The 14,782-nt window shown below is 32.7% G+C and overlaps 1 long non-coding RNA gene across 1 annotated transcript in view; it reads left to right on the forward strand.

The window, feature by feature from the left end:
- Window positions 1-248: 248 nt before the first annotated feature.
- Window positions 249-14,782, forward strand: part of LOC136025436 (uncharacterized) — a 222,620-nt gene continuing 208,086 nt past the window's right edge. Inside the window, exon 1 of the long non-coding RNA XR_010617102.1 lies at window positions 249-621. This is a non-coding gene — a long non-coding RNA (uncharacterized LOC136025436). The remainder of the gene's footprint in view (window positions 622-14,782) is intronic.

Below are 14,782 nucleotides of genomic sequence, written 5' to 3' on the forward strand. Positions count from 1 at the left end.
GAGTATAAGAACCCTTTTATCATAATCTTTCCCTGTCAAACCACTCAGACCTGGACTTGTGCTCTCCTAGATTGCCAGTTGTAACCTGAAAATCCATGCAAGTCTCTATTTTTATTTGTCCCGGTAACTAAACTACATCATTATTAAAACCTGAAAATTAGCCTTTTTTCCTGAAATGTAATTTTATACTTTGATGGTCGTATAGTTTGAAATTGCAGAAACCTGTTTTTAGTCTTGTTTGGCTTTAGTATGCGGTTCTAAAATTTTTGGCTTACGTATTCACTTATCTGTTTGAAAAAAAAAAATGCGAGGAAGCAACTAAGAAAATGGAATTTTTTGTTGAAATCAAATATGTGTTAAGTGATTAACACATGACAATAATTATAGTGAATATTTGTCTATTTTGTATTTTGTAGTAGCAATAATTGGATGTATATAGTACGTCAAAGACATTCCAGGCTCATAGATTTTGAACGAAGGTTCTTGTGAACCAAAACGTGTTGCTAATATGTTTACAAGAAAATTGAATAGCTATGCTCAACTTCGTCCAAGCTGCGTCTAAAACACCTGAATTTTTGATTATAATTGTAATTGAAAAACAGTGGATGACCAATTTGTAAAGTAAGTGCCTTTTAATACGCCTCAATATGTGCAAGCTGAATATTTCTTCCATCTCCCTCATCTTTGGGGATAGTAGAGACAATAAAACGTCAGTTTAGCTTATTCCCTTTCATAAGGCTAGTGAAAAGATTATGGAGATGTGTTACTCTAATTTATCCCTCAAAAATGTACGAATAAGGAATTTTTTTAAAGTGTTTTGTAATAGCAGAGGTAGGAGAAGAATAAACACGCAAATAATAATGACGAACGAGAAACGTGACACAAAATGTTGTTCCTGCTTTTGGAAATAGTTCCAAAAACCAGACATAACTAGGTAAATCTTACCCTCTAAAAAGTGGATTACCTAATCAAACAGTTCGTGGTAACAAACTGTAGTAAGGAGCGACCCGGCTCAATAGTAAACGAAACTCTAAAAAACGGAATTTTGATGCTAAAAGATACATCAGAAGAATTGGATTTTCATGCTGATTTTAAATATATAAGTTTCATCAAATTTAGTCTTTGTCATCTAAAGTTACGAGCCTGAGAAAATTTGCCTTATTTTGGAAAATAGGGATAAACACCCCCTAAAATTCATTGAATCTTAACGAAAATCACTCCATCGCATTTGGCGTAACATAGAACCCTATAGCAAAAAATTAAGCTCCTATCCACAAAAATGTGGAATTTCGTATTTTTTTGCCAGAAGACAAATCACGGGTGCGTGTTTATTTGTTTGTTTGTTTTGTTTTTTTTCTTTTCCCCAGGGGTCACCGTATCAACCAAGTGGTCCTAGAATGCCGCAAGAGGGCTCATTCTAATGGAAATGAAAAGTTCTAGTGCCCTTTATAAGTGACCAAAAATTGGAGGGCATCTAGGCCCTCCAGATCAAAATTTTGAGATATTCATTTTTGTTCCGCATAGTCAAAAACCATAATAACTATGTCTTTGGGAATGTCTTACTCCCCCACAATCCCTGGGGGAGGGGCCGCAAGTTACGAACTTTGACCAGTGTTTACATACAGTAATGGTTACTGGGAAGTGTACAGACGTTTTCAGGGTTTTTTTTTGATTGGGGGGGTGGGGTTGAGGGTAGGGGGCTATGTGGAAGAATCTTTTCTTGGATGAATATGTCATGGGGGAAGAAAAATTCAATTAAAAGGGTGCAGGATTTTCTTGCATTACTATAAAAAAAAAACAATGAAAAATAAACATGAAAACGTTTTTTCAGTTGAAAGTAAAGAGTAGCATTGAAACTTAAAACGAACAGAGATTATTACGCATATGAGAGGTTCTAAAAATACTTTAGCATAAAGAGTGATGTATTTAGGAGAAGATAAATACCTCGCTTTTTATGCTAAAGTATTTTCAGTAATTTCAACTATTTATTCTACGGCCTTTCTGATTCAGGGGTCATTCTTAAAGAATTGGGACAAAACTTACGATTTAGTGTAAAGAGCGAGATATTAACGAGGGTACAAACCCCCTCATATACATAATAAAAATATAAGAATGTAAAAGTTTGTTGCGTAAGTTAATTCTTAAGTTACGTATATTTTTTACTAATAAAAACGGTCGTTAAAAATTAAAAGCTCTAGTTGCCTTATTAAGTAACCGAAAAATTGGAGGGCAATTAGGCCTCCTTCCCCACCCCTTATTTCTCAAAATTGTTTAATCAAAACTAAGAGAAAGCCATTTAGCCAAAAAAAGAATTAATATGCAAATTTCATTTAATAATTTATGTGCAGAGAGCTAAAATCAAACATGCATTAATTCAAAAACGTTCGGAAATTAAATAAAAAAAACTAGTTTTTTTAACCTAAAGTAAGGAGCAGCATTAGAACTTAAAACGAACAGAAATTACTCCGTATGTGAAATGGGTTGTCCCCTCCGCAATCCCTTGCTCTTTACGCTAAAGCTTTTAAATGTTTTAAAAATTAGAATTGTGGCAAAGAGTCAAACTTTAGCGTAAAAAGCAAGGGATTGCGGAGGGGACAACCCATTTCACACACGGAGTAATTTCTGTTTGTTTTAAGTTCTAATGTCGCTCCTTACTGTCAGTTAAAAAAACAATTTTTTTTATTTAATTTTTGGCTTTAAACCTGTAGTATTTGTAGCTATTTTTACAGTAATGATTTCAGAAAGTTATTGTAATTTCATACTTAGTACGGTTAGCACCACTGGACTTTCTTTGAAACAGAAGTCGCTTCTTGAAGCAGGGTTAAATGAGCAATTTTATCTCAACTATTGAGGGAGTTGAGATTGGGGCTTAGAAAAATATGAGTCCGTGCCTGAATCAGAATTTTGTTTAGCATCATAATAAATAAGACAAGTGCGATTTCTCAGGACGACGACGCAATATAGCAACAGAATGCTAAAAGTTTGACACCTCAATAGCTATCATTAAATAGTGAGGGATTAAACACTATTTTAAATGCACTTGGTGTTAGATTAAAAATTGACAAAATTTGCTTACTTTATTTTTGATTTTTTGTTTTACTGAAACTAAAACTTTAGTAAGAAAAAAATCCTAAATTTTCCAATCAAGGAGCTAAGATAGTGTGTGGACAAAATATACTTTATTTTTAGAAAATCAGGCTGTGGAACAATAACTATAAATCTTTTAAATATCCCTAAGAATTTCTGGAAATGTCTGTTTTATTGCCAATTTTTGCTGTTATGACGAATAGCCACCCTCCCTCACCCTCACCCCAAGATGCAAATACTCGAAACAATCATGGACACAAAAAGTTCACAGGGATCGTCGAGACCTCAACTAGCTGTCAGTAACACATATAAATACGGCCTTTTCTAACACTGTAAGGCGTTTCTATTATTTATTGGATTTGTCTTTCTACAAACTGGGTGCACAATATGTCAAAAATTTTCGCTCATTACGTCAACTAATAATCATATAAATTTACGTTTTAATATCCTTACCTGTTCCTGAGATACGAAAGATATCTCCCTTTGACAATCTGGATACAACCAGTATATTTTGGTTTTGTTTAATCCTTTTCAACACTTCCTAAAGGTTTAAACTTAATACCATTGGCAGTCTCTTATTCAATTTTACCCTCAAAATCCCAGGAAATATACAACTTAATACCCTTAACTGTTTCTGTGATATTGTAGATACTCCCTTTTGATACTTAAATATAGAAAAGTGTCTTTTAGTTTAATTTAAAAAAAATTCCACAAAAGCTTAAAGTACACAAAGTATAGAAATAAATTATACCAAAAATGAGCAAAATATAATTATATACTTTACCTAGCGTAAAACTACCATAAAATCAGGATTAATAAGTAAATGAAGCCCAAAATGAACAGAAATTAAAATAAATGACCGAGTCAAACTAAAAAATGAGCAGATACTAAAGTAGTAGGGCTCAAAACCTCTGTCCCTTCCCAGAACCAGAACATAATTTGCAATTTACTGAAAAAAAACACAAAAAAAATGAATGTGCACTGTCAGTTTAATGGACATATGCTAATATTAATTCCTTAAAAAATTAATAATATTTGATTTATTAAAACAACAAAAGTGAGAACATGATTTTTTCCATAGCTTGCAAATTGTGTTCTTGCCTTGGGAAGATTTAGGATTTTTTTTTTTGCTAAGATTCTATGACTTCTATTGGGTGAATTTATTCAAAATCAAGCAAATTTTCTCACGATTGTAGCCTTTAATGAGTAAAACTAAGCTTTATGAAACTTATAAATTTGAATAAGCCAATTCTTTTGATATATTAAATAAAAAACAATTTTTTTTTAACTCAAAGTAAGGAGTGACATTAAAACTTAAAACGAACAGAAATTACTTCGTATATGAAAGGGGCTGCATCCTCCTCAACGTTCCGCTCTTTACGCTAATGTTTGACTCTTTCTCTCAACTCTACTTTTTAAAACAGTAAAAAAAACTTCTGGCTTTCCACATATGAATAATTAAAACGAAATTTGGATATTAGTTTTTTTTGGCTAAATGGCTTCCTCATAGTTTCCATCGAATTAGTTTAATTACTTATAAAGGCAACTAGACTTTTAATTTACGAACGTTTTTACTAGTAAAAGATATACGTAACTTACAAATTAGCTTACGTAACAAACTTCTGTATTTGTGTGTTTTTATTACGTATATGAGAGGGGTTCACCCCCTAGTCAGTACCTCTCTCTTTACACTAAAGCTAAAATTTTGTGGTAATTTCTTAAGAATAACCCCTGAATCACAAGGACATAGAATAAATATTTGAAAATACTAAAAATACTTTAGCGTAAAGAGCAAGGTATTAGGAGGAGGTGAACCCCTCAATATGCCTAATAATTTATGTTTGTTTTAAGTTTTAATGCTGCTCCTTACTTTCAGTTGAAAAACTTTTTTATATTTAATTTTTCATTATTTTTGTTTTTTAATAATGCTAGAAAATCCTGCACTCCCGTCATGGAAATTTTCTTCCTTCTTGATAAATTTCTCCATGAAAAGTTCCCACCGCATTTCTCCCTCTTCTCAACCCTCCCCCAACCAATAAATCCCCTGAAAACGTCTAAACCTTCCCAATAACCATTACTATAAGTAAGCTTTGGTCAAAATTTGTAACTTGTAGCCGCTCCAACGGGGACTGTGGGGGAGTAAGTCGTCGCCAAAGACATAGTTATAAGGTTTTTGGACTATGTTGAATGAAATGGCTATCTCAGAATTTTGATCCGGTTACTTTAGGAAAATAATTACCGTGGGAGGGGGCCTAGGTACCCTTCAATTTTTTCGGTCACTTGAAAAGGGCAATAGAACTTTTCATTTCTGTTAGAATGAACCCTCTGGCAACATTATAGGACCACTGGGTCGATACGATCACCCATGAAAAAAAGCAAAAAAAAAACAACAACAAACAAATAAACACGCATCCGTGATCTGCCTTCTGGCAAAAAATAAAAAAAAATCCACATTTTTGTAGATAGGAGCTTGAAACCTTTACAGTAGGGCTCTCTGATACGCTGAATCTGATGGTGTGATTTTCGTTCTATGACTTTTAGGGGATGTTTCCCCCTATTTTCTAAAATAAGACAAATTTTCTCTGGTTCGTAATTTTTGATGGGTAAGACTAAACTTGATGAAACTGATATATTTAAAATCAGCATAAAAATTCAATTCTTTTGATGTAGTTATTGGCATCAAAATCCCTTTTTTTAGAGTTTTGGTTACTATTGAGCCGGGTCACTCCTTACTTACAGTTCCTTACTACGAACTGTTTAATAGTCTTTTTTAGCGGGAAAAAATTGTGTAAATGTTTTCGGTTTTTCTTTAAGAATCTATAGTTTGACCTGCAATTGCTAATGCTATTTTTTACAACAAAAATTGTTGTTTGCAAATTTTTAACAAAATAGGTCCTCTTAAAAATCCAGACAAAATAGCATTTTTTTAATTTAGTTTTATACCTCCTCTAGTGGACCTGGAAAATAAAATTTAATACCATTCACAAAAAAATTCTATCTATGCTCCGTGACAGCTTGGATACACTCACAATCTTTTAATTAAGTTAAACTTTAAGAGCAGAAGTGTAATAGAAGCAGCCCTGAAAGTTTTAACATAATATCCTCAGTTGTTCGTGGGATATTGCTGATATGTCTTACTGACAACCAGCAAACATATATTGCGTTTTGATCTAATATCAAGGCAACATTAAGTTTTCAAACATAACGAGGAAACTGCATAACTCTGGGCGATTGACCTACGCAAATATATAGTTACAAGACGGTTTAGTACTGTTGAACAAAATGGCTCTCTTAATATTTTGATTGGAAGCGTTTGGAAAATTATGAACTAAAGAGTAGGGCTGATTGCCCTTCAATCACTTTTGACTCTTAAAAAGAGTATAAAGATTTGAATATCCAATCAACTTATTCCATTAAAATATCAATGATATTACTAGCTATGATAGAGCAGCGCTACCCACGATTTTGCTTGTATGCCCTTTTGATATCTGCTTGTGTAAAGGTTTTTCCTTTAATTGAAACTCCCGCTAAACGTTTCAAATCAATGCCCTTAATGGCAATAGTTACAGTAATCATATAAGTAGTATTAAAAGTATACATATAGTGTCTTCTGGCGAGTTCAAAATTCGTCACAACTTACACTTCAAGGTCTACTTTACTAATTTAAGCCGTTACTTTTTACGATTAAATAAAAAAAACAAGTTTTTTTAAATGAAAGTAAGGAGCGACATTAAAACTTAAAACGAACAGAAATTACTCCGTATATGAAAGGGGCTTTTCCTCCTCGACACCCCGCTCCTTACGCTAAAGTTTTTTGTTGTTTTAAAAAGTAGAGTTGCGAGAAAGAATCAAACTTTAGCACAAGGAGCGGGGTGTCGAGGAGGAAAAGCCCCTTTCAAATACGGAGTAATTTCTGTTCGTTTTAAGTTTGAATGTCGCTCCTTACTTTCATTTTAAAAAACTTCTGTTTTTATTTAATTTCTGAAAGTTTTTGAATTAATGCATGTCTGATTTTGGCTCTCAGTACATAAATTATTAAAATGAAATTTGCATATTAATTCTTTTTTTGGCTAAATGGCTTTCTCTTAGTTTTGATCAGACGATTTTGAGAAATAAGGGGTGGGGAAGGAGGTCTAGTTGCCTTCCAATTTTTCGGTTACTCAAAAAGGCAACTAGATCTTTTAATTTTTAACGAACGTTTTTATTAGTAAAAAAAAACGTAACTTAAGAATTAACTTGCGTAACAAACGTACATAACTGACGTAACTTACGTTACGTTTTATCCCAATTCTTTAAGAATGACCTTTGAATCAGAAAGGCCGTAGAATAAATAGTTGAAATTATTTTAAAAAATTTTAGCATAAAGAGCGAAGTATTTATCTCCTCCTAAATACCTCGCTCTTTATGCTAAAGTATTTTTAGAACCCTTCATATGCGTAATAATCTCTGTTCGTTTTAAGTTTTAATACTTCTCCTTACTTTCAATTGGAAAAAACTTTTTCATGTTTATATTTTCATTGTTTTTTTTTTATAGTAATGCTAGAAAGTTCTGCGCCCTTTTCATTGAATTTCTCTTCCCCCATGAAATACTCCTCCAAGGAAAGATCCTCCCATATAGCCCCCTCCCCTGAACCCCACACCCAAACCAAAAAAATCCCCCTGATAACATCGGTACACTTCCCAGTAACCATTACTGTATGTAAACATTGGTCAAAGTTTGTAACTTGCAGCCCCTCCCCCAGGGACTGCGGGGGGTAAGTCATCCCCAAAGACATAGTTATTATGGTTTTCGACTATGCGGAACAAAATGGCTATCTCAAAATTTTGATTCGTTGACTTTGGGAAAAAATGAGCATGGGAGGGGGCCTAGGTGCCCTCCAATTTTTTTGGTCACTTAAAAAGGGCACTAGAACTTTTCATTTCCGTTAGAATGAGCCCTCTTGCAACACTCTAGGACCACTTGGTCGATACGATGACCCCTGGGAAAAAAAAAACAACAAAAACAAAAAACAAATAAACACGCACCCGTGATTTGTCTTCTGGCAATAAATACGAAATTCCACATTTTTGTAGATTGGACCTTGGAATTTTGTGTATAGGGTTCTCTGATACGCTGAATGCGATGGTGTAATTTTCGTTAAGATCCTATGACTTTTAGGGGGTGTTACCCCCTATTTTCCAAAATAAGGCAAATTTTCTCAGGCTCGTAACTTATCATGACAAAGACTAAATTTGATGAAACTTATATATTTAAAATCAGCATAAAAATCCAATTCTTTTGATATATCTTTTAGTATCGAAATTCCGTTTTTTAGAGTTTCGTTTACTATTGAGCCGGGTCGCTCCTTACTACAGTTCGTTACCACGAACTGTTTGATCTGCAAGACCATGGTTCATTTTGATTTAATTCAACATCCGCCTAAATATTCTTTGAAAGCTTCACTAAGGTGAAGTTTTTAAAGAGACTGTAACTAATGCCATTAAGGGCATTGATTTGAAACGTTTAGCAGGGGTTTCAATTATAGGAAAAACCTATACACATGCAAGTATAAAAAGAGCATGTAAGCAAAATCATAGGCAGCGCTTGTCTGTCATAGCTAGGAATATCATTGATATTTTAAGGGAAAAAGTTGATTGGATATTCAAACATCTATTACTGTTTTAAGAGTTGCGATTGAAGGACAATCAGCCCTACTCTTTAGTTAATTATTTTCCAAACACTTCCAATAAAAATATTATGAGAGCCATTTTGTTCAACAATACTAAACAATCTTGTAACTGTATCTCTAGGGCGTTTGTGTAGGTCAATCACCCAAAGTTATGCAATTTTCTCATTATGTTTGAAAACTAATATTGCCTTAATATTATATATATATATACATATATATATATATATATATATATATATATATATATATATATATATATATATATATATATATATATATATATATATATATATATATATATATATATATATATATATATATATATATATATATTTTTAGGAAGTTACATTAAATGTAATAATTGAAACTAAAAATTTTAAATTTTTTTTTTTAAACAGCCCTAGCATCCATGATTCAACGACGTTCAACCAGGACAGATAAAAAAATGATATGAGATGATAAAAATATTCATACAAAACATAATAAATTTATTAAATACAGGTGTTTTTCAAAGCTAATTTTGCTGTTTTGGCAGCTTGCCTCAAAACCCTTTTTGAAACCGGTTAAAACTATTATAAATTGGTCTATTAAAATGTTTTGTTAGATCATTTTTAATTAAATTTTATCATAATTAATCTAGTGAATACTCCCCCGAGTCCCTATTTAAAAAAATACTATTTATTCTGTGACTAATTTTGATTGATTCCTAAACCACCTGTTTTATCCCCAAATCATTGCCAATGAGGGAAGACTTTTCAAAAAGTAATGTAGGCTATTGCTTTTACAAAAAGTAAAAGTAATGAGGAATAATTAAATATATGGCTTTGCATAAACAATATCCATCTGTTTCTAACCTTGATAAGGTTAGGTCTTGTCTAATAAATACCCTTTATAACAGCCAAAAAAGGTTAAGTCTCCTACCGCTTTCACACCAAAAAATTTGCACGACATAAGAATATCATCTAATCTCCGCAAAGTCTCGTCTATTATAATAACCAGAGCAGACAAAAACAATTCACTTGTTGTAATGGATACGACAAAGTATGACAACAAATTTATTTCAAATTTAAATGACACAACTACATATAAACCGATAACTCTTGATCCTACCGATCAGTTTGCTAATGATATTATAAATGAATTAAAGCAGCTAAAATAGAATGGTAAAATCATCCCAAAATTATACAATAAATTTTTTCCCCGTGGTTGTTTCTCTCCAAAATTCAACAGTTTGCCAAAAATACATAAAAAAGGTATTCCATTAAGACCTATCGTAGCCTGTACTAAAGCCCCAACTTCCAGTACTGGAAAAAAATCTTGCACAGCTTTAAAGTGTCTACTGTATTTTAAAAATTTCTATATTGGTAATTCGGCAGATTTAGTTAATAAACATAGTAACACAAGTATTTCAGAAAACACAATAGTTAGTAATTTTTGGCATTGTATCCATTTATACGACTATAGATTCGGCTATTTCTGAGCAATTATTAAAAACAAAGTAGAAAAAAACTATCACTTAGCAGAGTTTTCTGCGACAGGAATTGATTGTGACGTTTTAATGACTCTAGTTAAAATTTGTAATAGGTTTTTTGTGTGTTTTAATTTCGTGATCCTTTTTATCAGTAAATAAATGGGTTACCCATGGGGCCATCTTTATTCAAGCTACTTGCAAATATTTATATCGAGAGCCTTGAAAATTGGGCACCAAATTCTTATTTTTCAAAACACGCCTATTGAGATCGCTAAATGGAAGACGTAATTTACTTTGGAATTATGGGAAATTGAACTTCGGGTTTCTTAGATTATCTTAATACTTACGATACAAATTTGCAGTTTACCCTAAAAATTTAAATTTAAAATAGACTACCGTTTATAGATGTGTTAATTATTCGTAATACTGATAAACTGAATTTTACTATTTATAGAAAACCAACGCAAATCAATAGATATCTTCATTTTAATTCAAAGCACCCCCAACAATTTAAATGAGCATTTATAACTTCTTTCATTGATCGTTTCCTGAACATTTGCCCCAATTCATATATAAATGCAGAAAAAAAATTATCAGAGACATTATTTTTGGTAGTGGATACCCATTCCTTTTGTCAATAATATAATTAATCGTAGACTAAAAAAGGCATTCCAGTAAAGGGATTCACAAAAAATTATACAATGTTAGTAAAAAATAACCTGTGGGTAGTTTTCACTAACATTTTAAAATCGCAAATTTCTAATCACAAAAAACTGAGTCAAACACACAAAGAAACAAAGACAAAAAAATCCCACTCAGAAACACAGACACAGATATATATATATATATATATATATATATATATATATATATATATATATATATATATATATATATATATATATATATATATATATCTATATATATATATATATCTATATATATATATATATATATATATATATATATATATATATATATATATATATATATATATATATATATATATATATATATATATATATATATAGAGAGAGAGAGAGAGAGAGAGAGAGAGAGAGAGAGAGGGAGAGAGAGAGGAACCAGTTCCGACCGGGCCCTAGTAACCTTCAGGTATCTATAATCTATTATGTTTTATCTATTATCTATTTATCAGTTATATACACATGGATGTTACGGAGTAGTTAATTGTTTACGTACGCAATTTAAATGCCCGTGTTATTTTTATGATTGTTCGAGATTTTTTTTAAGGATATTTTCCCCTCAGAGCCCGTCAGTCACGCTAGGAACCCTTGACTGTAACTGAGGATGACTTATTGTGCACACGGGGGTTTTTCGTAACACTTATGCAAATATTTTCTTCAAGACATTAGTCAAGTCATTTTCAGGACTTTTCAGGACATTCCAAGACATTTCAAGACGTTTTTCTTATAATTTTTTCAAGACATTTCAAGACATTTTTAAGGGAGTATTCTTCAAGAAGCTTTCTTTAAGATCTCTTCAAGACTTGTTTTTCCGATGTCAGTCAAGTGGGGAATCCCCTGCTGTAACTGCGGATGACGTATTTCGCACAAGTGGGTGTTACGCAATACCTTAGGAGATATTCCTTTTCTTCAAGATGTATTTTTTTCTTCAGGATTTCTTTTCTTCAAAATACTTCCTTTAAGATCTTTTTATTTCTTCAAGGCATTTTTTCCCCGAGTATTTCTTCAAGATTTTTTTTCAAATTGTTTCTATGAGATCTTTTTTTCTTCAAGAGTTTTTTATCGGGAAACCTTTTAAATCTGATGCCAACAACGGTTTTTTGTCCGCTGTAGGGATTGAACGTCAGACCAGATATTTCCACAATGGGTCAATGTCTTAGACACATAAACCAACAAAGCCTTCCTAAATGTTTGTCAATTGGAAAACTCTCTTTGCAGTTTCTAGATCGATAAGCTATGAATGTTATCTCCAGAAATATTTCCCATGGAAGGAAGAAGTCGATTACTGGAAATAGGTATAGGGTATATTATTGTTATATATTTGACGAACACGTGGATGTTACATCAGAATAAACTATTTACCTATGCAAAGTCCTAATAGCCAATTCCACCCAGCGCACGCTAGAATCTAACAATTTTTATTGATTATTGATCTATTACTCTGATCTGGTTGTTACATTGTTATTAATCCTCTAAAATGATCTAGACAGGTTAAATTAGGTATTGCATTTAGTGAGATGCTACGTAGCATCGGCCTTAGATCTTTAATTGTAATTGTTTTAATTGTTTTGCTTGATATCTCAACCCTCCTCAATTAACTTATTTCCACACAGGCTGAGCTATACAAAATTCCTGCTGACATTGTGAAATGTAGTGATAGGGTTTCACTTTTTACGACACCCATAGCCACTACTCCTTTCATCCTTCAATGACAAAGAAGTTTAATGGAAATCCCCTCAAGACAAGTCGCAGGTGAATTTTACGTCATAAAGAATGTCTTCTAAGAGATGCAGGTTTCTGTTACGTCATAGCTTCTCTCTAAAAACCTGTGAGGGCCAGGGACAAATCTTCAGGGCTTTTTTACTCCAGAATTTATAAGATTTTTCTTGAAAAAACCTTCAGGGATTTTGAACACCATGATTTTTTGGAATGTTGAAGATGTTTCATGACTTTTCAAGACGTTTTTAAGATATATATCTTCAAGACTTTTCTTCATGATTTCTTTAGTTCTTGTGTATTAGGGAAAAACCAGAGTTAAAAATGACGCATTCTAACGCTTCTTGTTTCTTCGGGATCAATGGGGAAGTCCCAATTGTAACTGAGGGAGGCACATACATGGCAGTTCCGCAATAAGGTAAACACGTGGGATGTGACGCAATCTTGCCTGTCTTGCTAGATTTATTAGGGGTGACGTAATCTTGTGTAACTTGATGGATTCATAGGGTTTGACGCCATCTTGCGTGAAATGCTAAACTTTAGTACCCAAGGGGGATGTCCCAGTTGTAAATGAGGAGAGCAGACACGTGGTTGTTACGTCATGGCCGTGCATACATGGGTGTTTCAGAATGATAGCACACACTTGTATTTCATATAATGGCGGCGCACACACGAGATGTTACGTGATGGCTCTGCACATATGGGGTGTGTTACATAATGACATTGGAAAAGGGGGACGTGACACAATATTACACATCTGTGCTACGTAAGAAGGGGGTACACGTGGGTATTACGTAATGACGGTACACGTATTGGTATTACATAATATTTCAAGAGAGTTTTTCCATCTAGATTTCCTTTCCTTTCAAGGCTTTTTTTCAGGGAGCCTTTATGTTCTAATGGTTTTTTGTCCCCATTAAAATTCAAACGGGCAGTTTCCAACCAATGGAACTGAAACTTAGACAGTTGGATCAGCAATCTATTTCTAATATTCATATTCATTAAATAGATTCTACAAAATAACCAATTCCAAAGGTGGAGAAGTCCCAGGCCTAGTATACTAGAATAATTAAGATATTGATTACGTGTTTTCTATGACTGCAATACTTGATATTCTGAGGCTAAAATCGATTTCTAGAGTTTGGTTAAATGTGAAGTTCACCTGAATGCTAAGTATTGCTTTAGAAGGGTATTTTAAACCAAGAAAAAGTGATATTCACTTTTTAGCAATATGAACCTAACATTTTGGGGGGTCCTTCTTAGAGAATTTCTTGATATGTTATCTTAGAGAATGATATAAACTTTTTCAAAACGTAGGAAAATATACACTCTCAGAGAATATTTAGAGATATTTTCTTAGAAAATGATGTAAGTTTGCTTAAAATATAGGAAAATGGGGACAAAAGACATGTGACTTAATTCTATAAAAAAATTGTTCATTTTTATTTCGTATTATTTTCTCTCAATTCCCAGCCTATGAAAGTCAATGGTTGACCCAACCCTTAGCGATGAATTCCAAAGGAGAGTGGGGGGGGGCTTGCAACCAATACCAGAGGGGGGGGGTTGTTAGTAGAGATAAATTTAAATCTAATTAAGAGTTATTTCTTAGAGGTTTTAATGAAAATGCGAAGTCTCTTTGATTCTTGGCTATGCATATTCATGTCAACGTTTCAATATGTGACTAACCTAAACCCTAGTTAGCAATTCAAGTAGGCCCCTAACTTCATATACCACTGTGGGCCGAAGATTTGATTTTCTTTGAGGCAACCGGTAATAGTAATAGAACAGGCTGCTTATTTTACCCAGAATTGAATCTACAAACACAGAAAACAAGAAGAACAATAAGGAATTCTTTTCGCAAGACAGTGGGAAACAAACTAGAATGAATATTTTGGCCCTATATCCAAGGGTCGTCCTCACGAAGACATAAATATATACGAAAAATAAAACTTACAACAGGATAAAATCAATAAAACTAAAATGAAATTATTTTTAAAACAGTCCCAGCATCCTTACCTCAGCGAAGTTCAACGAGGACTGAGAAATAAAATTTGATGAAACAAGGCAATTCATTGAAATGAAAGAGAATGATTTAAAAACACATTTTTAATGCTAATCTTGTCTTTTTGGCTGCT

The sequence above is a fragment of the Artemia franciscana genome, chromosome 3, assembly GCF_032884065.1.
Source record: "Artemia franciscana chromosome 3, ASM3288406v1, whole genome shotgun sequence".
Classification (NCBI taxonomy): domain Eukaryota; kingdom Metazoa; phylum Arthropoda; class Branchiopoda; order Anostraca; family Artemiidae; genus Artemia; species Artemia franciscana.